The sequence below is a fragment of the Tinamus guttatus genome, unplaced genomic scaffold (assembly GCF_059628265.1).
Source record: "Tinamus guttatus ecotype Peru unplaced genomic scaffold, ASM5962826v1 Tinamus_guttatus_pri_ptg000681l, whole genome shotgun sequence".
Taxonomy (NCBI): domain Eukaryota; kingdom Metazoa; phylum Chordata; class Aves; order Tinamiformes; family Tinamidae; genus Tinamus; species Tinamus guttatus.
Genome location: NW_028289215.1, coordinates 414,408 through 436,745, shown reverse-complemented (window position 1 = coordinate 436,745; position 22,338 = coordinate 414,408). Strand labels below are relative to the sequence as shown.

Here is a 22,338-nt window from a genome sequence, read left to right as displayed (position 1 = left end):
GATAGGTGGGGAACTGCCTTCTGCCACACAAGAGAAAAGAACTGACACAGGGTGGATATCTGGCTTATTGAATGCAGTCTTTGGTTTCCTGAATACGGTCTTTGGTTTCTAAATAGGCTGACAGTTAAGGAGCAGAATTGAAATGTAGCGTTGCTAATTTTCATTCAAAGAATATTAGCAAATGCCTGTCAGTCTCTTTTACAAGTACAGCATGCAGAAAACTCATTTGTTATCCTGCAGAGAAAATTCATGAAAATTAATGCACTATATATATTCATATTCTCACTCTCACATTGCAGTACATATAATTACTACTGTGGACAAGGTTCTGGGCTGTCTCTACATGAATGTTAACCTTTTTTTTTCAGGCATGTATCTTAAGGATATTGCCTTAAATGAATGAATTTTCACTACCTTTTAAGCTTGACATCACGTAATGGTCACATTATTTATTTAAGGGGTAATCACTATCTAAAAACAATTATTATTAAAACACTTTTAAAGATTGGGGGTTGGAAGTGGCATCCTTTGCACATAATTCTTTATTACTGTGAAGTAAGTAACTTACAAATACACCTCTGTAACTTAGTTTTGTTTAGGATTACATAGATTGTCAAGGTGAATAAAAATAGAGTCCTCATAACTATTTCTTACTTTGTTCCACCACAGTATGTAGGTCCTGATCTCATACAGAATTGAAAGCCTTAAATTCTCCTTTACTTCAGAGAAAACTGAAATGCATCAGACCTCAGTATGCTGAGTCCTTAGAAGTCCAGGAACTTCATATCTTTTAAGCTTCTGGTTCAATTACAGGCTAAACAGAATTAGTGTCGGAGTGGCTGTAGTTGTGGAGTTCAGATTGACAAAATAAAATGGGTTCTGTGATGCAAAGAAAAATTCTCATAGTATTCAGTTCATCTACATTTATGAGTCCATCGCCATGCCAATTTTTATTATCTCAAAATATAAATTCCCATGAAAATGAAGGAAAAAAGAACCACTCCTTAATCTAGACCAGCTTACTTAAAGTAAATAATTCTCACTTAAGACTAAACAAAACAGAAAATCTTGGTCCAAAGTCCTCAAAGTTTTCTGTCATTCATAGAAAGCAAGATGCTAACATGGCCCTCCCTAAATAACCACATAGTTTTTCTTTCAACATTTTTCCCCATTTGGAGCTAAGCTGGAAATGGCAAATACAGTGAGAAGGCCTGCCATAAGCAAAAGGAAAAGACACAAGGTAGATTGAGAGTTATACCTCTAGCTTCTGCATCAGACTCTCAGAATAAGTTGAATGCTTAAACTGTGGATTCTTAAATTCTTAAAGCCTTAAACTCTTAAAACTGTGTCTTTTATAATAAATTCACTCCTATGAACTATGATGCTGTATAGCATTAAGTACACAACTGTAATGCTACACAACGCTTGAATCCTTTAATTTTAGCCTTTTATTTTTGATTGAAATGTGCTTACATTACAGAGTGGATATGAGTAAGACTGCTAAACAGGAGGCAGAATCCAAATCATAAGCAGGATGAGTTTGCATGGACACACGAAAAATTGTATTTGCTACCACACAGTTATTAAACATTTTTTTTTGGCTCTGAATACACCCGGCTTTGCATGGGTAGTAAAACATCCATGGAAACTAACTGTCCATGGATATTTAAAACAGAATTACCCCTTTTCATGAATATTTGATCTGCTTATTACCTGCAAAATGTTTCAGATTAGATGCCTGTAATTTGAGTTTATTAAAGTGCTAGAGGCTATGCCTTGTGTCACAAGAAGAGCTGTATTTGGAGAAAGAAAGAAAGAAAGAAAGAAAGAAAGAAAGAAAGAAAGAAAGAAAGAAAGAAAGAAAGAAAGAAAGAAAGAAAGAAAGAAAGAAAGAAAGAAAGAAAGAAAGAAAGAAAGAAAGAAAGAAAGAAAGAAAGAAAGAAAGAAAGAAAGAAAGAAAGAAAGAAAGAAAGAAAGAAAGAAAGAAAGAAAGAAAGAAAGAAAGCTCTACAGTGTATAAAATTTAACTAGATAGACATTCCAGGATTATAAATTTCCTGGGATATTGTGTTTCTGTGACACATGAATCAAAATGTTAATGTGACAAAAAAGTCCAATTCCTCATAATGTCCTGCATATGATAAATGCACATATTTGCCAAGATGACTACTTCTATTATACTTACTTTTGACTCTTTTAAAACTACAAATTAAATCATAAATGATATGAATCTATTTGTTGGTTATCTTTTCATAAAGTTAACTTATGGGGGAAGTGGGAATAGTGCTAGAGTATAAATATTGGAGACATAAAATCCATAGCATCAAGAAAAGATTATCTTTATCTGCTGATTGAGCTGGGGATATATGGACAGAAAATACTTCAGGTCATTGCTCTGAGAAACTGCTTAAAGGTGTCATTACCAAAGATTTTACCTTATGGCAGTGAATGAAATTTATGTAAAAAAAAAAAAAAAAAAGAAAAAAGAAGGAAAGAAAAAAGGAAAGAATAAAGCCAAAAATATCATTAGGGATGAAAAAAGAAAAATCCACCTTCTACTGCTTCCTTAGAACGTCTGTATTATATTTTCACAGAATCACAGAGTCCCAGAATAGTTAAGGTTGGAAGGGATCTCTAGAGATCATCTAGTCCAACACCCCTGCACAAGCAGGGACACCCAGAGCACATTGCACAGGGTGGCATCCAGGCGGGTTTGGAACATCTCCAGAGAAGGAGACTGCATAACCTCTCTGGGCAGCCTGTTCCAGAGCTCTGTCACAGGGCTCACAATAAAGAAGTTCTTCCTCACATGGAGAGGAAACCTCCTGTGTTTCAACTTGCACTTGTTACCCCTTGTCCTGTCACTGGCCACCACCAGGAAGAGTTTGGTCCTATCCTCCCTACATTCTCCCCTCAGGTACTTGTACATGTTGATCAGATCTCTCAGTCTTCTCTTCTCCAGACTAAACGGGCCCAGCTCGCTTAGTCTTTCCTCATACAATAGGTGCTCCACTCTCTTAATCATCTTTGTCACCCTGCGCTGGACCCTCCCTAGAGGTTCCACATCTCTCTTGTACCGGGGAGCCCAGAAGTGCCCACAATACTCCAGGTGCGGCCTCACCAGAGCTGAGCAGAGGGGCAGGATCCCTTCCCTTGGCCTGCTTTATCTTAATCTTTTACCCATAATCACTTAGCAGTCTAGAAAGACTACTTAAGTAGTCTGACTATACTGACTATAATATTCACAAATTAGATGTCCATTGTTACACACTGCCTTTTTTTTTGTTTGTTCCTACATTAACTTCTTATTCTACCCAGTGTATATTGTAATTGTCAGAGAGAGTATGTGTGTCTCTAAATCTTGAAGATTTAATACAACCATTTAGCCAAAAAAAAAAAAAAAAAGAAAAAAAGAAATCTGCTAAAACACATTTGATACGTTCAATAGCATACATTTTGGAGTTGTGGGGCCTCCTTCTCAGAAGATCTCCCAAACCCACCTGAATGCGACTCTGTGCCACATGCTTGAGCAGGGGAGTTGGACTAGATGATTTCTAGAGGTCCCTTCCAACGTCAACCATTCTGTAATTCTTTCTAATTCAAACTTGGCATGTAGTGATGCTGGGAGAAAAGAGAGAAAAAAAAAAGAAAAAAAGAGTTAAATCAGAACCAAAATATTTAGCAGATGCAGAAATAATGCAACTGTACTTTAGAAAGTAAACTTTAATACAGATTACTTATACAACAGCACGGACTAGTGGCCAGAGTAAGTCAGCAAGTTTTTCTTGCTCTGGTAAATGACATTGAAACAAGATGGCTAAAAATCAGAGTGTGTACTAGAAATAGGTAAGTTGCAAGAAGAAGTTACTTTTCAGTAACAAGTCTAGATTATTTCAACTACTGTGTTCAAGAGGAGACAATGAACAAGTTCTGTTTAGAGATATATCCTCTTCAAGAGGAACAGGTTATGAGAGCAAAAACATACATTAGATTTACTTTGGTATTTAAAAATATTATTACTGTTAAACAAAACAGGCTTCCTGTTTAAACATTTTATTATTTTTATTTATTTAATTATTTATTTATTTGTTACTTTATGCCTGGCTTCTGATAAATCTGAGCACCAGAATAGACTGGGCAAATGAAATAGCTGAAAATGTATTTTACTAAAATGCAAGACGAAGTGAAAAGTTATTTATACTATAATATATTGAATGTGCTTTGTCTAGTTTCTCATTTAAGAGGAATTACTTTGCCAAAATTGATCCCATGAGTCTCAGTCTGTTGTAAAAGCATGTCACAGAGTCACTACAATTTTATATAGAATTATAGAGAACATATATTTCAAAAGCTCTTGTTCATTTGACATTTCTCAACAAAAGTACTTGCATCTAACTGTGCCTCTGACATATAATCTCCTGTTACGCTTTTGGACGTTTGAAAAAACATAGTAACAATTAAGGTTAACAATTTATCCTGAATGCAGGAATTTTGAATTTAAAGGGTACACACAGATTTCTTTATCTCATTTCTCACACATCTTCCTGTTCTCTCTCATTACATGTTTTCTCTGCTTTTCATTTCTCTCTGCTTAGCCCAGGTAGAGTGTCGTACTGACATCAGTATTGTTGCTTCACCTTGCTTGTGTACTCCTTTAGCATTATTTTCATAAGTTTCTTTTCATGAAGATACATCTCACATTTTGTGAATGCCTTTCTCTATGCAATTATCCAAACAGAAATTAGAAAAAGATAGTGGAGCATTGTAGAGGCAACAATATATGGAATTCAATACACAAGAAGCTGCCAGCTATAGAAAAATAACTGCAAATTTTGGACTTCTCAGTCCTGCAGAAATATATATATATATATATATATATATATATATATATATATGCCTCAATAGAATAAAAACAGTGTCTGTGTATGGTCATCTAAAGAGACCTTGCAGGATATCTTTTCATTTTCATTTATATCATTTTCTTTAAATATATCATTTTCTTTAAAAGCTATTGGTAGAAATATGGAAAAGGCTGGACCTAGAGACTAGACTAAAGCTAGAAGTTCATAAATAATCTCTGAATTTAAGGTCAAAGCATTTAACAACTGCTACTTGCAGCTTAGAAATAGCCACCGTGACAGGACGTAAAAGATAAGAAATCTAAACACCCAGCTCATCAGGAAATAAATGCCTTGCCATGTGACTTGAGTTATGATACAGTTTGGTGAAAATTTTCTTGGTACAGCAAATATTTCAGCCATTATAGTCTGAAATTAGTCTATCATTTGTGACTAGGACTATGCAATTACAACATTAATAAATAATATGTTGAGAAGAATTAAATCTAGTTGTCATATGGAGAAGGGTAGCTCTTTTGATTAAACACACTTTATAAACGTTTTAGCCCTTGTGTCACTTTAGAGCTTAAGAAGAGTATCCTGAACCTCAGCATACTGTATTCTTAGGAGTTTGTTTTGAGTAGTGAGTAGATGTGTACAAGCCACATAGTCAGGCTCAGGCTTCTTCCCTAAGGATCTTCTCTTTTTCCCCAGGTTAAAATATCTAATTCCTGCAGCCAGCAGTATGAAGGGAGAAAAAGCACGTAATATGCACTGGGAACTTCCATTTTATTATGACCATAGATTTTAAAATATCTTTTGACTGAATGTTTATTTCAGATATGTAACTATCTAGATTAAAAACTTGAAAGGATTTGTCTTTTTCTTTCTCCTGATTTCCTGATGCTTTGTCCCTGCTGCTATTCTTATTCCCATTTGTTCACTTATCTCCAGTCTCTTTTTTTCCCTAAGAAAAAGACAAAAACATCTTTTCCCTCCTCCATTTTATACCCTAAAGCAATATTGCACCCCATAGTCTTTCTATATTCATTCTCCATATTCCTCCATCACCACACCTAGCTGTATATTTCTGTGCTTCTTTCTTTCCCCAGGCAGCTCTCAGACACTGCATCTCTTTACTCAATCTTAGTTTCTGTCCAATGAGATTCAGCTGGTTTTGTTTCCTTCCTCCATTTCAATGTCTTCTCAGTTTCATTATTTTGTAAACAAATTAAATGGAATGAAAATATAGTTCTGCCACCCCCAAGGGAGCAGATAGTCAGAGGACATGCCATCAGGTTTTCTCTCTCACTGGCAGAGTGTATATACCTGTATACCAGTTCTTGTTGATTTGCAAACGTGTGAGTTTGGGTAGTGATGTCCGCACCAGATTTCAGTTTGAACTATTTGACAACAAGTTCTCCTGTCTCGCTGTCATCATCTGGTTAGCGTAAAACTAGTATTTAAGGGCCATTGACTGTGAAGGGTTACTTAATGCTGTCTGGGTTTGCTTCTACTTGTAGCTGAAAGAGATCTGAAAATGAAAATAATAGAAAAGCTATTGAAAACTGTCTAGAACTATGTAAGCTACACATTTCTCCTTACTCTGCATTCAGGATCAGCAAGATTTTACTGTGCAAACTGCTGAGAAATATGTGGAGAGTGAAACTGTCTTTCTTTTTTTGTTTGTTTATTTATTTATTTTTGTTGGAACTTCCAATAATTACAAAAAGATGAGCATTTTCTTTGAGATCCCTGCTACCTTTCCATAACATATGTCTGAAAGGTCACCAATGTTTGAAAGGTCACAAGTGTTCTTCTTCCTTTTCTAAATGGCATTTTATATTATTTCACATAATAATGCGTGAAATCATGTTTCTAAGACACATTTAAATAAAAATGAAGAAGAAATATTTGTCTGGGACTAAGATGATGTTCCACAAAGTAAGGACATAATATGGACTTATAATAGAGGAAAAATATGTATCTATATAAAGTGGAGTAAAAAAGAACAGCATAATTAAAGAATCTGTTTCATCTGAATTTCTTTTAGATTTGAGCAACTGAGGACCTAAATGAAGAATGTGTATGTAATTCAGCATTTAGTTAGGAAAAATATCAAGGCCCGAATGATATATCTCTCTCTGCTCAGACATTGGTAGGCAAGTGAATAAACATCAGTTTTAAGCTTTTGATGCCGTTAAGATAATTATACTTACGTGGATGTTAAACACCAAAAAATACTGCCCCTGTAAGGACATGCATTTAATCTTTCATTCCTTTACTTGTGTATTAACGTTCACTCTGTTGTTAGATGATCAGTCAGGAAAATGATCCTTCCACAAGATGGCAGTAAATCTCCAGCTACCCCCAGAAGTTACAACTAAAAATCTGAAATCATCCTAAAGCGGAAACTCCTGTTAAGATTTAATTTATTTATTTATTTTATCTGTAGGCTGAATTGCTTACTCAGGTTATTCTCTTTCGATTCCTACTTGTGATAATAAGAAAACAGACCAAGTACAACAGGTATCACCAAAGTCATCTGAAACTAAGACAAGAAGCATCTAACCCATAAATTCATGATTACTTCACTGAGGTGATAATTCTGATAAAGAAGAAGGGATGTAAGCTGTAGTTTAAATTGAATTTAAGTGAAATTGTTCTACTGTTTAACATAATTTTGTAGCTGCAAGAAGCTGAAGTTTTAACTGTTATTTAGCCCTTGTTAGGATTTACTAACAGCAAACTTTTCAATCCTCGCTATCCTCCTTGCTGTACACATACAGTGTGAGTGTGTTGGACAAGATTCATAAAGTCTGTCCAAAGGAATTTGTAGATCAGTCATTCGTTTCTTTTCACAAAAGATCACAATATCTTTTAAACAGGGCACTGTTTAAAAGGCACTGCTTTAATATTTAGAAAGAAGTCAGTTTACTCTCATATGTAGTGTATGATACTGCTTCCTTTAAATAATTCTATGAATTTGTTTTAAATTTTCTTTTAAGAAAGTCTTACATTGACTTCTGTTCTTCTCCTGCTGAAAAGTCAGTACAGCTACTAAAAGCAATTGCCTATGCCTCTATCCTACAGCTTTTTCAGTTTTGAATAGGCTTAACTTCATCATGCAAATAATCCCTCTCCAGTGGAATTCCTTGTTTAACTATACCTTAATACATGAATAAGTCTTTTGAGGATACAGACCTAGCTCACTACAGTTAAAATGCTATTGTACAAAAGAAACATGATCAAAAACATAATCCTTCCTACTGCAAAAAATTTCTTTGTGACTTGATATTTAAAGAACTTGCAAGTAGCACTGGTAAGTGAAACAGAAATCTAGGAGAATTCTAACTTATTGGGAGTTTCTTTATTGACAAATATGAGCAATAAAAGATGTTGTATTTACATTACATTAATGAATCAGTAGTGCAGATTTCGACATGAAGCTTAATACAATGCATTATATCTGCTGAACAGTAGGAACATTTCATCTTATTACCAAATATAGTGAAAAGATTAACATTGCAAAATACAACTTTTATAAAAGCTTTCAGTTACTATGTATACTTGTATACTATTTCTTGAATATAGAATAGATATATAACGACAAAGGCAGAAATAAAAATGCATAGGCAACCTCAATTGTAGCCTTTTTTCACTTTCTTTTTGACAAATAGTTATTGCTATTTAATCATAAGTATTTTTGATTTCCATCAAGGAAATCATTCTTTACTTCCTGCATATCTTCAGAAGAGTTTGGAGGACAGAGCTCCTGGCCTTTTTTTCTTCTGGATCTCCTTTTGCTATCACTCATTGCCTAACATCACCACTGTTAACTCTCTTCTGAAATGTTTTATATTCAGAAGGGGTGGAGAGATCAGATACTGTAATGAGATGTTGTGAGAAAAAGAGAAAATGCAGAAGAGTTTGACTTTTCTTCTGTGCACTTGTCCTTGGGAGCTTTGATTTCACTCATTACAGATACTTATACAGAAGTACTTAATGGCTCAAAAGACTTAACTTGGAGATCTCGACTGGGTATAAATTCTCTGCCCCTCATCAAGAGTGTTTCTGGTGGGGACTGACAACCAATTTCACCACATTTTCCATATCATTTCGCATATATTGCAAAGATACTAGGATGCTTCTGTAGTTGCTCTGTAAGAGAGGAGGGACTTCCTTTATGGTTGTAATGTTTGAGTCTATTGAACCGTCTAAGTTTTCATTAAAAATGAAAGAAAGAAAATAAAAATTTGAATTTTAACATTTCATAGCCTTGCAAAATCTCAAAAGAATGATAAAAGACATTTAAGAAACTTGAGGATTTCTACCAGATTTATTAAGATTTATCAATAAATAAAGCTTTTTAGGATATTTCAGAAAGAGAAAAAGTCACAATTACCTTCATCTTTCTTTTTAGGTATCTGAATTTGCAAAAAATGCATTTTATATTATAACTGCAGTCCATTTAAGTTTCTCATATATATGTTCTACAGAATAAACATTGCTAGATACCCAGATAGTCAACATGCTATATAACATCTCAGATGTTTTATTTAGGCCATAGGTTACAGCACAAACGGAATGTCTTATTGCAATCCTGCTCCTGGTCCATTTTGTTAGTTCATTCTTCATAACGTGACTAAAAAAGATAGCTGAGTTTTCAGTTCTTTCTCTGTGGGCCAAGCCCAACAGCCCAGCTGTGGGGCCGCCCTCCGCCCTCCACAAGGTTTAGCAAAGGCACCTCTCTCATCAATCCAGGGAAAACAGGAATATTTTATTCTAATTCCACTAGTCTGCAAGTATTATTTCAGTGTCAAGATGTGTAGGATTTCACTTTCATTGTAGTAAATATTGTTCCCACCATACCCCGTCCCACTGGCCCTATGTTGCTGCAGACATTTTATTGCTCATACTGTAGGAAAAGAGTGTTTGGAAAGATAGTTAATTGGCTAAGTCTGTCACAAACTTTCATCTCATGAATCAGAGAATTTTCCTGAGGCTTTGCTAGTATTATTAGCAATGTTTTTCTTAAGAGAGAAGGACATCCCTATCTGCTCTCCTAAAATATATTTTGCTTTAATTTAGGAGCTCTGTGGTCATTTTTACAGTTTTGGGTTTGGCACAGCATTGGAACAGAAGTCAGCAAGCATTGTCAAACATAAGGAAAAACTACTCTGATACCATTCTAATAGGTGAAAAAAGGTTAAGCACATTTTCGCTTTATATCTCCACAGAGGCTTATTTACTAGAGCTTAAATCTGTACCAAACAACAGCCTGAAACCCCTGTATTTTGCTTCCTGTGCTACTACATTCCCACTGGGGCAATGCCATGATTCTTGATATTATTCTTTGTCCTGCTGCCTTTAAATAGAAATAATACTGAGAATGACTTTGCAGGAGGAGAAACACTGATTTACTTGTCTGTAAAGTAATTCCTGGAAGTCTTAGCGCAAGCCTGCTTGCGCCATAACCTCAGAGAGATACTTTGTTGCAGTTTGTTGGTGATAATGAGTTTACAAAGGACTAGCTGCAAGCAAGATTTCATAACAGGTCCTAATAGGTCCTAATAGGTTTCTCCCACATCCCTAAATGCAAATAAAATTCTTACCTTCATTCCTTGTTTTCTGGGCTGACAAATAGGTAATCATGAATGACCATGATCACCAAAGTATGCATATGATTAATAAGTTTAAAGGTAGAATATCCTTCCTTCTTATAAAATACACTACACATAAAAATAGCAGCCTTCTTATATACCTACATTATGATATCCTTTCCTTCTGGCTCCAGAAATGGCAAAATACACCTCTTTTGCAGAACCTTGTATCTTTTTTTTTTTTTCCTAAGTAATCATTGCCAGTTAAATTAGTCTTCAGTTTTGATCTGTGTTAAAATTTCTGATTCTCATACTATTATGTATACTTTTTTTTTTTTTTTTTTTTTTTTTGTGGTTAAGATATTTCACTATTTTTTAGAGCAAAAGACACATCTCCTGGTATTCTTTCTTGAACCAGAAAGTTCAAGTAGTTATGCAGAGTGTGTAGTATAATAAACTATCTGAGAAATAAATAATTTTATACTCTTTCAGTTTCAACCAATTTTGCCATTCATCATCAAAAATTTAAAAACAGTCTGTGTATTCACAACATCCTGAGACTGATTGACAGGTATCATAGATGCTGGACATTGTGCCGATGAGTCAAATTCACTCTTCTTAATCAACTGTAGATAGTAAGAGCACCTTGTGATAAAAAAAAAAAAAAATCTAAATAAAGATTACATTTGAAAAAAATATTTTTCTTGGCTACGTGTTATTTATCCTGACAATCCATCCAGATGCTGAAGTGCTCGTTCATCTGCTGAGGTGTTGACTTGCAAACACTGGTGAATTTTGGCATGATAAAGAAAAGAATTTATAGTCCAGCCACTGCTGAAAGAGAAGTCCCAAGTCATGCATTTCTGCCATTTTCTATGACAACCTCAGGCTTTCAGAAAAAAAGGAAATTGCGGAAATTAAGTCCCTTCTTCTTTAAGGATCAGAGCAGAGGTCTGGTTTTCTGTGTGTCCGAGGAGTGCTAGCAGAGAGGAAAGGGCAGAAGTGTCAGACAGTAGGACCTACTGTCTGTTCTCTAGCAATGGTTAGATTTGATGCCCTGAAGCATGAAATCATACCATAAATGTCAATTTCCATTCCCGCAATAATAAACTCATTCTCAAGCAGACAGAGGGATGATTACAAGAGAATTAACTTTAATAAAGTCAAATTGAAGTGAATAACATTCACAGTTTCACACAGTTTCATAGTACACTCCAGTAAATGTTTTTACACAGTGCTTGAGTGAGTCAACAGAAGACCGCTGCTCCACTTGCAGGAGGCCTATGTTCACTCCGCGAGTTTAAGAACACAGGTCAGTGTGTTTTGTCTCCAAAATCTACCAGAAGCCAAGTTAAGATCCATGTTTTTCTTGCCTAGAACTTGTAATGCCACATGATGCTGGTGTAGAAATATTTAGGAACTGTAGCATTCTCATTTATACCCAGAAGCAGGAAATAAATGTGATGGAGATACCAGAATTTTCTAGATGGAGGGAAATATTTGTGAAATATCACAGGCACTTTTGGAGCAGTCTAGAGGCTAGACTATTAATGCCCTGTGGGGTGATGACAACATTCTTCTATTTTGAAGGAAGGAAGGAAGGAAGGAAGGAAGGAAGGAAGGAAGGAAGGAAGGAAGGAAGGAAGGAAGGAAGGAAATGAAAGAAAGAAGGAAAGAAAGAAGGAAAGAAGGAAAGAAGGAAAGAAGGAAAGGAAAGGAAAGGAAAGGAAAGGAAAGGAAAGGAAAGGAAAGGAAAGGAAAGGAAAGGAAAGGAAAGGAAAGGAAAGGAAAGGAAAGGAAAGGAAAGGAAAGGAAAGGAAAGGAAAGGAAAGGAAAGGAAAGGAAAGGAAAGGAAAGGAAAGAAAGAAAGAGAGAGAGAGAGAGAAAGAAAGAAAGAAAGAAAGAAAGAAAGAAAGAAAGAAAGAAAGAAAGAAAGAAAGAAAGAAAGAAAGAAAGAAAGAAAGAAAGAAAGAAAGAAAGAAAGAAAGAAAGAAAGAAAGAAAGAAAGAAAGAAAGAAAGAGGAAGGGAGGGGAGGGGAGGGGAGGGGAGGGGAGGGGATGAGAGGAGAGGAGAGGCGAGGAGAGGCGAGGAGAGGCGAGGAGAGGAGAGGAGAGGAGAGGAGAGGAGAGGAGAGGAGAGGAGAGGAGAGAGGAGAGGAGAGGAGAGGAGAGGAGAGGAGAGGAGAGGAGAGGAGAGGAGAGGAGAGGAGAGGAGAGGAGAGGAGAGGAGAGGAGAGGAGAGGGACACTAGCTGGAGTAGATTTCTCTTCCTTCCACAAGTTCAGAAAAACAAATAGTGAAGACTCCAGAACTATCCTAAAAAAATCAGGTAGCTTGTTGATTTTGGCATTTTTTCAGGTTTTATCATCTGTTGTTTAGATTCATTGAAATCCAATATACTGATATCTGGGATGAGCAGTAAATGAGGCCTAACATTTAAAGTATTAAAATACAGTGAGTAAGAATAGACAAGAGTCATGAAAAGGTATGTAGAGAAAAAAAAAAAAAACAGTGCTGGAGAAAAAAAAATAGGCAAATAAAATACCTTAAATAAAGAGAAAAAATAATCTTACTAAAGTTTTTCTGATCCATTGTCCCAGCTTTCCAATAATTCACCCTAACTTTTTTTTCTTGACTTTTTTTTTAAGGGTCTCAGTACTGAAAGTATTTTCATGCTTTTTAATTTAATTTTACACTGAGAACATTTATTACTTTCCAAGGAAATGGTGATAGATTGACATATTTGAAAGGACTGGGCACTCATACTTACTAAACGTGTGATTCTAAGTGTGTTTTAGATTTTGATTTTACTCTCTTTGGATGAATGTGTGTTTTTAAAATTACTTGAAGACAAACAGTGGAACAAAAAGAATTTTTTCCTGGCATATTTTATTACTTCATTCCATACCATTAAGACTTCTCTAATAGGATGCAGAATTAAGCAGATTAAGCTAAGGAAAAAAAAAAAAAAAAAAGTTAATTGACACTTGTGTATACGTAAAGGTATATAGGGTCGACCTAAAAAATCACTGTCATACAGACAAAAATGCTAAAATCTAAGGAAATGTGTATTCAAGGTAATTACTTGAATAGTTTCATTCAGCCTCCAGCAATGACAATATATCTCTCTTATTTTTCATCTATTTCTACTCATCCTGCTTCAGACATGCTTCTGGAAAATATAGCTGATACTGAAATGTTCTTGGCTTCATAATGATTGATCAGCCCATTGTCATGTATTACTGTGTTTCACCAGGTTTGAAGGCTTTGCAAGATCATATTGAATAAATGTGCCAAATGGACTGATATGCTTCCCTTGCTTTTTCTTTTTCTTTTTTTTTTCTTTTTTTTTTTTTTTTTATTTAGCTTTTAACAAGGAAGCAAAAATCTGCAGACTCAGACACTGGTTCAGAACAATGATTTCCTCCTAGCACAGGGAGTAAGCATTTCTGAGCTGTTTGACATCTTTCAGACCTTAAGTTGAGGGCTGAAATTTTGAAAATCTGTAATTTTCAGTCATGCTGCATTGAAGATTCTGATTTTGAAAACAAATTTTAATAACTTACTAATTGAAAATTAATATAAAGGCGTATTTTAAAACATAAAGCCAAAATTAAGGACGTTCTGAAAAAAAAAAAAAATCATTTGACAGATTTTTAAACAATTGAATTCTTGAAGTGAGTTACCAAGTAGTTATTCATACCACTTTACTTGGTTATAAGGTAAGGAGAAGGATAATACAAGTGGTATAAGAATAAGTTTCTGAGAAGGAAGTTATACGTGAAGAGGTGCTTCTAATCAATGTCATGTGTTCTGCACATATTTTAACAGTTATAAGTTCCAGAAAGTTGTAATTGTATACACCTAGGGCATAGAAGCCATTGAATTTTAATTTTTCCTACCTGCAAACTGCCCTAACAGAGCATATGTTTTAGAATTATGATTCTGAGTAATTTTTTTTTTTGCAACTTACAATTCACTGAGCAGAAGTTCCCAACTTGTATTAAAATGTACAGTAAATAAGTTTTATTAATTCCTTTGTGCAAAAAAAAAGTATTTTTAAGAAAGAACCGTGAACAAATGAAACACAGTTAAGTGATAATTCAGAAGATTTTCACATTTACCTAGTTCCGTCAACATATTATAGTTTTATCTTACTTTCAGTTTGACATTCAGATGGTTGAAACACATTTGATGTAATAATTTCTTGGTTAATGGTAAAATGCTGTTAAAAGGTTGTAAAGTTCAGAAAGATTAAACTGTAACTGTTTGATCTGGTGCTATTGGTTTGAAGAATCTATGATTGAAGTTAGTCAAGTGAAGGTTCTAGCACTGGAGTTGCAGGGGTCTCAAATGCCAGGGTGGAAGTGAGGCAAATGCCATTTACCATCAGTATAAGGCTATTTTCAGCTTTAATAAATGGAGAAGTCTTGCTGCAGACATAAAAATAATTTGGTTTCTGTTTTCAAACTGCCTCACACTGCTTTCCGCACAGAAGAGGTATGATTAGGAAGTGATGTGGGGTTACTTGGGTGTGATTTATGGGTGTCTTCTACTTGTTCTCAGATATGGAAAAGTGAAGGAGCTCAAGACAGATCAAAAATTCATCAGGATCAAAATGCAGACCCTGTTTAAAATAATAATAATAATAATAATAATTTACCAAGCATACAGATATACGCAGATTACTTACAGAACTCTTCATCTTATAACTCTTTTATTAAAAATTTGGCAGTGCTCATGATCCCAAATTTTGATACATGTTCTGGAGATCATGTAACGACATCAAAAACAAAGCATTTTATTTGCCTAATTATTTGAAAATAGTTACCCTAATGCAATCCTGTATACTCATCTAAAATCACAGAGCCAGAAGAAGAGCCTTGAAAACACACAAATGTTGTTTTGTTTTGATATGATATGAGGGCAACCTGTGAGTGACCAGTGAGTGAAGTCACTTTTAGTTTTGTAGCTGAACTGGGTGAGATCTTTCACTGGAAAATCAATATTTGGTTTGACTAAAATATCTCATAATTTATTTTCCTTTGGAAAATGGAGGAAAATAAATGAAACCTTCAAAAATACTTTTTTGTTTTCTTAGTTTGTGATACTGTGTTACTAAAAAGTGTTGTTTAGACAGGATACAATTTGAGGACATACATATTCTGGATTTTTATTATTCATTAAATTACTATCCTGGAAGCTCAGGCCAGAGTATAAAGAAATCAAGGGAAAATTCCAGTTCATTTCAGCAGGATGTGAGTCAATGACATGTTACACTTTTTATGCATGTTCATGAATCTTGATGATTAGAGTTTTACACACTTGGGCTTTTGTATTCCACAAATCTTAAAACCCATCATAATGTTTAAGTTTCAAGCCAAGAGAAAAGAAACTGTTCTAAAGACACAACATCTATGCCACAACATCTTGCTGAAATTTTCTTGAAACATTTTTCTGTTTCAGGGAGTATATTATTAGAAAGTAGGTTTGAAGTCTTTTTTCAGTATCTCCTTAATTCTCTTCCCTCTCACAAAAGAAACTTCTGAAGAATCAGTAAACATTAGCTTAATTATTTCTCTCATTTCCTTCAAAATAGCTAAGCTCTAGTTTTATCTATAATTTATAATCTATAATTTTTAGGAAAAAAAAAGGAAAAAAAAAAAAAAACAAATCCCTTGTAGCACATTCTAACAGATCTATCAGACATGAATAATGACATAGTTACTGCAGCATATACCGTATATTTAGTGAAAAGTATTTATAAAGGAAAAGTGTTGTCACTGTTCACATTGCAACACCATTCTGGTCATGGAAAACCAGTCAGTCTTTCCTGAGTCAGTCAGCACTTGTCAGATGAAGTTTTACCAAACTCGTAGCTCCTCCTCATTTAGAAACATAACAAGATACCTGCACAGCAATAAATAATGCTTGTCATGAATGTCCAAATTAGTGATGATGTCTATGGTTTCTACCTGGAAATTTTCCATTAAATATGTAAGCAGGTGCTATCTCTCTGCTTAGAAAGACATCTGTAAAAATACCTTGCATATAAAATATAGGCCTTTATTACAAAGATTTAACATAGCCATATAGACGAACTATGACAAATATAGTCTACATTCTATTGTATGGTTAGTACAAAACTCATATTTTTGACACTTTCTTTTGTGCAGTGCATTTCAAAGAATAATATTCTCTCCAAAACTGCCAAAACTGATGATGTTTTCAGTCAAAGATTGTTTCACCTAAAATATGTCAGAAATGGCTTCTTTACTCTTTATTTTTTCCTGAATCATTAGTGATATTGTGACTTCTGAATGTCATTAATGAGATGTAAAAAAGGAATAAGGTGTTTATCTATCATGGTCTGGTTATGTGGGAAGAAAAATCATGGAGTTTAAGTGTCAGGAATAAAATATAAACAGTGTTAAGCATCAGTGTTAAACAAAAAAAAAAAAAAAAAACTGGATTCTGTTCTCACTGATCTTGAATTTTGGTAAACTTTTCTATTTATATTCAACCACAAATGTTGGTATGTTTCTCTCGTTTTTTTGAGACCTCTTCTTATGATAAAAAAAAGGTGAGAGAAAAAAGACTGACACCATAAATTTCAGCAATTATTGAATGTTTTTAGAGAACATTCAAACACTGTAAAGCAATAATAACAATTAACAACAACAACAACAACAAAATGACAATGTCATCATGAACAGAAAGATGATATTCCTGTTTAATATGGTAATGAAAAATATAGTAAAAAAGGAACATTTTCACCCCGTTATTCCAACAAATCCTTTGTTTTGAAAGAAAAGGTAGACGGTTATTTGTCTAGAATATTTGAATTGGCAACAGAAATGAAATGTCTACAGGACAGTGAATTCTGCAGATGCAGAAAAGGAAGTACACTTCCACCAGTTTTGGCTTGTGTAGTGTACAGAACCTTCCTAAGTCTGACTTCTAATGTGAAAAAGTTAAATAAGTGACTTAGAATGGATATTCATCCTAGAGACTTGACACTAGCCTGACATATGTGGGCGGTTAGCTTTACTATTGCTGAGGCAACAATTCTGTTTTCACAAAGTGTTTAAGTAATTCAGCATTCTGATTAGCATCAGGTCTGTGGAAGCACTTCAGGCATTGTTATTAACTCCTTGGTGTTTAATGGCCTTTAATGAGCTAGTAGGACACTTCTCCTTGTGAAAAAGATTTTTGCACTAAATGTAGTACTTTGAAAGACAATTGCTTTAGTAATGTGTCAAGAAAGTTTTTAATTAAGACATTGTCTACATGCACTTGGCATTCCATAAAAAATGGAATTTATATTACTTAATACATCTGATTATTATTTTTACTTTATGAACTCTACTGTTTCACAGTATAGCTGCTCTACAAAATTTGTTTTGTTATGCTACTTGCAGTCATGGTTGTTTGTGAAAGATACCTTCAATGAACCAACTTTTAGTTCTTAGAATTATTTAGGATTTCAATTTAGAGTTTAGATTTTCAATATTTCTTAGAATTATTACAAGAACACAAATAAAACTTTTTTTTTTTTTTTTTTTCCAGGGAAAACCTAAGGAGTCTTACACTTTTAATCCTCCAGTCATTGGCTGTGCAGTGAGGACACAGTGCTGAGGTGGTAAGCTGGTGTACATTTTTTGCTTTGACCAGCTTAAGTGTTGTTTTCAGATGTATATACTAAAAAAAAATCTTCAGTATTAGAGAGTGGCACACTGTCTTTTTATGGTAAATTCAAAAACAGTAAGACTGGACAACTAAATTAATGCAGGAAATCTGGATCGCAGAAACATCAGATTTGTTCTATGTTGACAGATTGACTTTGCATCAAATGAACAGTAGAGATGCAGGGCCTGTTTTCCAGAAATTCCTAGCCATTTTCCTGGGTTGAAAATGCTTCTGGGGTAGGTTGATTGTTGTAGAAGTGATAAATTTTGTAGAGCAAACATCACTCAGCAATTTTTGACATTGATTTGTTTTAAAAGGTTCAGCAGTCTATTTTTCAGCCTTTTTTTCAGCCTTTTTTTTTATTTAGAATTTCCCTCTGCCCTACCACTCCTGTAGGACTATTCTGTGAAGACCTTTTTTTTCTCCTGAATCTAGGGAGCACTGACAGTTTTAAGAGGTGACTGTGCTCTGTCAGTGCTCCTTTAATGACAGATTTTTCTGAAGCTCAAAATTATATCATGATATCTTGTTATCTCAGCAGCAGTTTGATACATCTCACACAACAGTACCTGAGTAGGAATTTCTAACGGTAAGCAAGCTTTTTAAAAGGGATTTTTTTTTCCTTTTGCTCTATTTCCCCCCTCTGCTAAGACAACAGGAGTAACTGTCATGTATTTCTAATTGGCAGAACAATTTTGAATAATGAAGTGGCCCGATGACTTTATGTCATAGTTCAGAAAAATGTGTTTTCATTTCTAGTGTTTTTTCTGCCCTCAGTATGCTTTCTGACCTCTCGCTGTTTAAATAGTCAAAGTCTTCAAATACCAAATACTCTTTTTTGTTTGTTCTGCAATAAATTGAAAGTTACAGTACTACTGAAACTTAAGTAATGAGAAATACAAACCCTGATCTTTCTGTGAGAAATGCATTTTTTTTTTTTTTTTTTTTTTTTTTTGTCATGTTAGATTTCTTGTGTGGGTTTTATCTATCCTTTTATCTATCCCTTAGTAAAACTGTAATAATAGTTTTACAGCTCCAATTATGCATCCTTTTTATATGAAAAATGTTAATGCTCCAGAATATGACAAGTTCGAGCAAAGCTTTCCAAGCACTAAACATTGAGAAGAATAAAGTTGTCTACTATTTCATTTGCTGCAAACATATAAAAGGACATTACTTGGTGTACATTAAGTGCAGAGCTAAGACCACCAATCCAGAATGGCTTCTTATCTTTTGCTTTATGTCGTTCTATTCATTGATATGTGGAAAATTTACAAAATAAACAAGTAAAATTGTTTCTAACTTTAAAACTAGACACCATCTAACCCAGAGACCATCTAATCCTCCTAATCCAGTTAAATTATATCAGCATTCTGAATTCCTTCTTTTTGTGATGCTACTGAACTATATTACAACCTATCACATCTTGATCTAAAAGCAGAAGTGATTTCATATTATTTATTTGAGCGAATATTATCAGAAACATTCATCCATTAAAAAAAGTTTCCTTCTTTTACTTTTTCAATATCTTCAAAATTCAGTGTCAAGTTAAAATCTAATAATTTTAATTTAGCTATCCAAAGCGCAAACTCTTTTCTCTGAAAGCAATAAAATTATAAAATTATATATTATATAAAAGTTGATTGGATTTATTTTAACTGGAAATTCCATGCTTTATTTTTTGTCAACTTGGTGGCCACTATTGTAGTCTTGGCCATGTCAACATATTATTCTTCATAAGAAGAAATATCAATGGTGCAGAAATATAGTACAAATCACAGTGCACAACCCCCAGAATTCAATGTTATGATTTTATATGAAGACTTATTGAACAGAGTTCCTTCTGCAGTACTTTCTGTGATATATAAGATGAAACAATTTCCCTTCATTATTTAGAATTAATTTCTTTTTGTCATTTGTGGATATTTATGTTGGAAAGTATATGTAGAGGCAAAGTAGTTACAATGTTTTCCTGACTATAGAGAGGAAAGTATTATATTAAAGTGATTAAAGAGAGAAAGTTAATTTTTAAGGGTATTTTGTTGCACTTGAAATGTTGAATAAGAAGAGAAGATCAATGTACTAAAATTCCTAACATTGTTAGTTTCATCGCTTGGCAATCTGAAATTAAAATAGCTAAGCTTTAACCTTCAGGACAAATATTTGAAGCGAGCTTAGACTATATCAATTTCAAAGTTATTGCAGTTTGCCAGTTGTTTAGTTCTCTGAAATATGATGTTGGAGTGAGTTCAAATGGTGAAGATAAAGAAACATGTTACAAAACTATTGCAGGTTGTGGCAGTGGTTCTGGTTTTGCAATCATAACAGAAGGGTCAAAGGCCAGACATCTCTACACAGTTAAGGGCACTTCATGTCAAGAAACCCCTTTCGTGGCTCAAAAATGATGACACATCCTTTTCCTTTTTTTTTTTTTTTTTCTTTTTTTTTCTTTTCTTTTTCCTCTTTTTTTTTTTTTTTTCTCTCAGTATTTTTATTGGGCTTAGAGAAATTCACTTCAACTATCCACTTACCATCAGAATTAAATTCTCTCTACTACTTAATCAAGGTAAAAATTTGAGAGAAAAATAGTCACCTTCCTTGGATTAAATAAGTAGTGTTCCTAAGAGAATGACAGCCATTTCTCCTAAAACCCTAAGGCACCTGAAGAAAAGTTTGCTTACTGCTTGCAGCACAGACCAAGCAAATTTTCACAGAATGTTAGGCAGTTTGAAAATGCGTTGAATATTATTGAAAACTTTGAAAATTCTCTTGAGAATATTAGAGATTTTCCTTCACTTCCAAAGTTTGCAACTACTGTAGAGTACAATGGAAACGTTTCTCCATCACAACTGTATCCAGGTAAAATTAGTATAGCTTCCAGATATGCAATATTCAACAGTAGGAGTATATCATGTACTTCAGAGTTTCTCTCTAGCTGTGTCCCAGGCTTAGGAACTGTGCTGTAAAACTCGTAAGCCAAGTTACAAGGCGCAGAAGGTTATAATGCTGCCTGGAAGAAAAAACAATTTGCTTCGTCTCTCCGTGGCTACTTTTACCTTTCATGGTAAAGTAATTTCATACACATGCAACAGTTGTGGTTATTAACATGGTTTTCTCTCTTTTATTGTAAATGTATTTACTGAGAACCAGAATTAGAGAGAACGGCTTTCTGTAGCTTTTCTTTTTCTTTTCTTTTCTTCTCTCTTTTTTTTTTTTTAATTTACTGAATATTTTGCAGCATGTTATTCAGCCTCATTTTAAATGCCACAATCTGTCTTCCCTTGAGAAACTAAAGGAAAATACAGCAGAACCAAAGTCTCATTGAAGTGTTGCAGGGTGCCATGCTTAGCAATTCTGCTCAGCCAAATCTCCAGAGTAATTGCTAAAAGAAGGCAGTCATTTTTGCCCGGAACTCTTATTTCCCCAGCATACAAATACACCTCCTGCTTACTGTTCAGATGAATCGTGTCGGATGGAAAGACATTCCTCTGATTGGATATACAAGGCAAAGTCTCTAACTAAGGATGTGATTATTCTTTCTATACAGTTTGTAATTTGCTTGCTAGCCTAGTCCATAACTGGAATACTGAATTGATTATAGATATTCTGTGATCCTCCTGCCTTACCTTGCCTTTTCTTCTCCATTTGCTCTATTCTTGCTGTTGAAATTTAGTATTTCCACATGTATTTTTTCATACTGTCTCAGCTTCTTTTTCTTTAACAGAGTTGTTGTTCTACTAAAAATTATAACTTCTTTTTTTTTCATTACAATCATGGCCTCAGCAGAGGTGTATCTACCTGAAATGTAGCAGGTATATCACTGAGATAATCAGATGCACCTAGACAAATACTTTCCTGTATACTCCCCATAGAATCTATGAGATACATACTGTTAGTGTCAGTGACATATCTACCTGTTTTGCAAACACTATATTGTTAGTGTGACTGTTATGCATATATGTGAATAATAAGTGAATGCATTGACTAGTTTTTCTAAATGTTAGGATCAGGGAAAGTAAAATATAGATTATGTAACAGTGTACAGTTTAAGGTTTTATACTGTTTTGAATGACGTTATTGTTTTGAGAGGGCTTGTTTATGCATGTATGATGAAAAAGATATCACATGCCAGAAAAGATATTATTCACAGAGAACAGCTTTGTATTTAGTTCGTGATTTGTTGCGTTGTACAGAACTGATCAAAAGTT

At 34.2% G+C, this 22,338-nt stretch overlaps 1 long non-coding RNA gene across 1 annotated transcript in view; it reads left to right on the top strand.

The window, feature by feature from the left end:
* Nucleotides 1–22,338, top strand: part of LOC104564590 (uncharacterized) — a 280,262-nt gene that overhangs the window by 216,705 nt on the left and 41,219 nt on the right. The window contains exon 2 of the long non-coding RNA XR_728316.2: nucleotides 18,011–18,083. This is a non-coding gene — a long non-coding RNA (uncharacterized LOC104564590). The remainder of the gene's footprint in view (nucleotides 1–18,010; nucleotides 18,084–22,338) is intronic.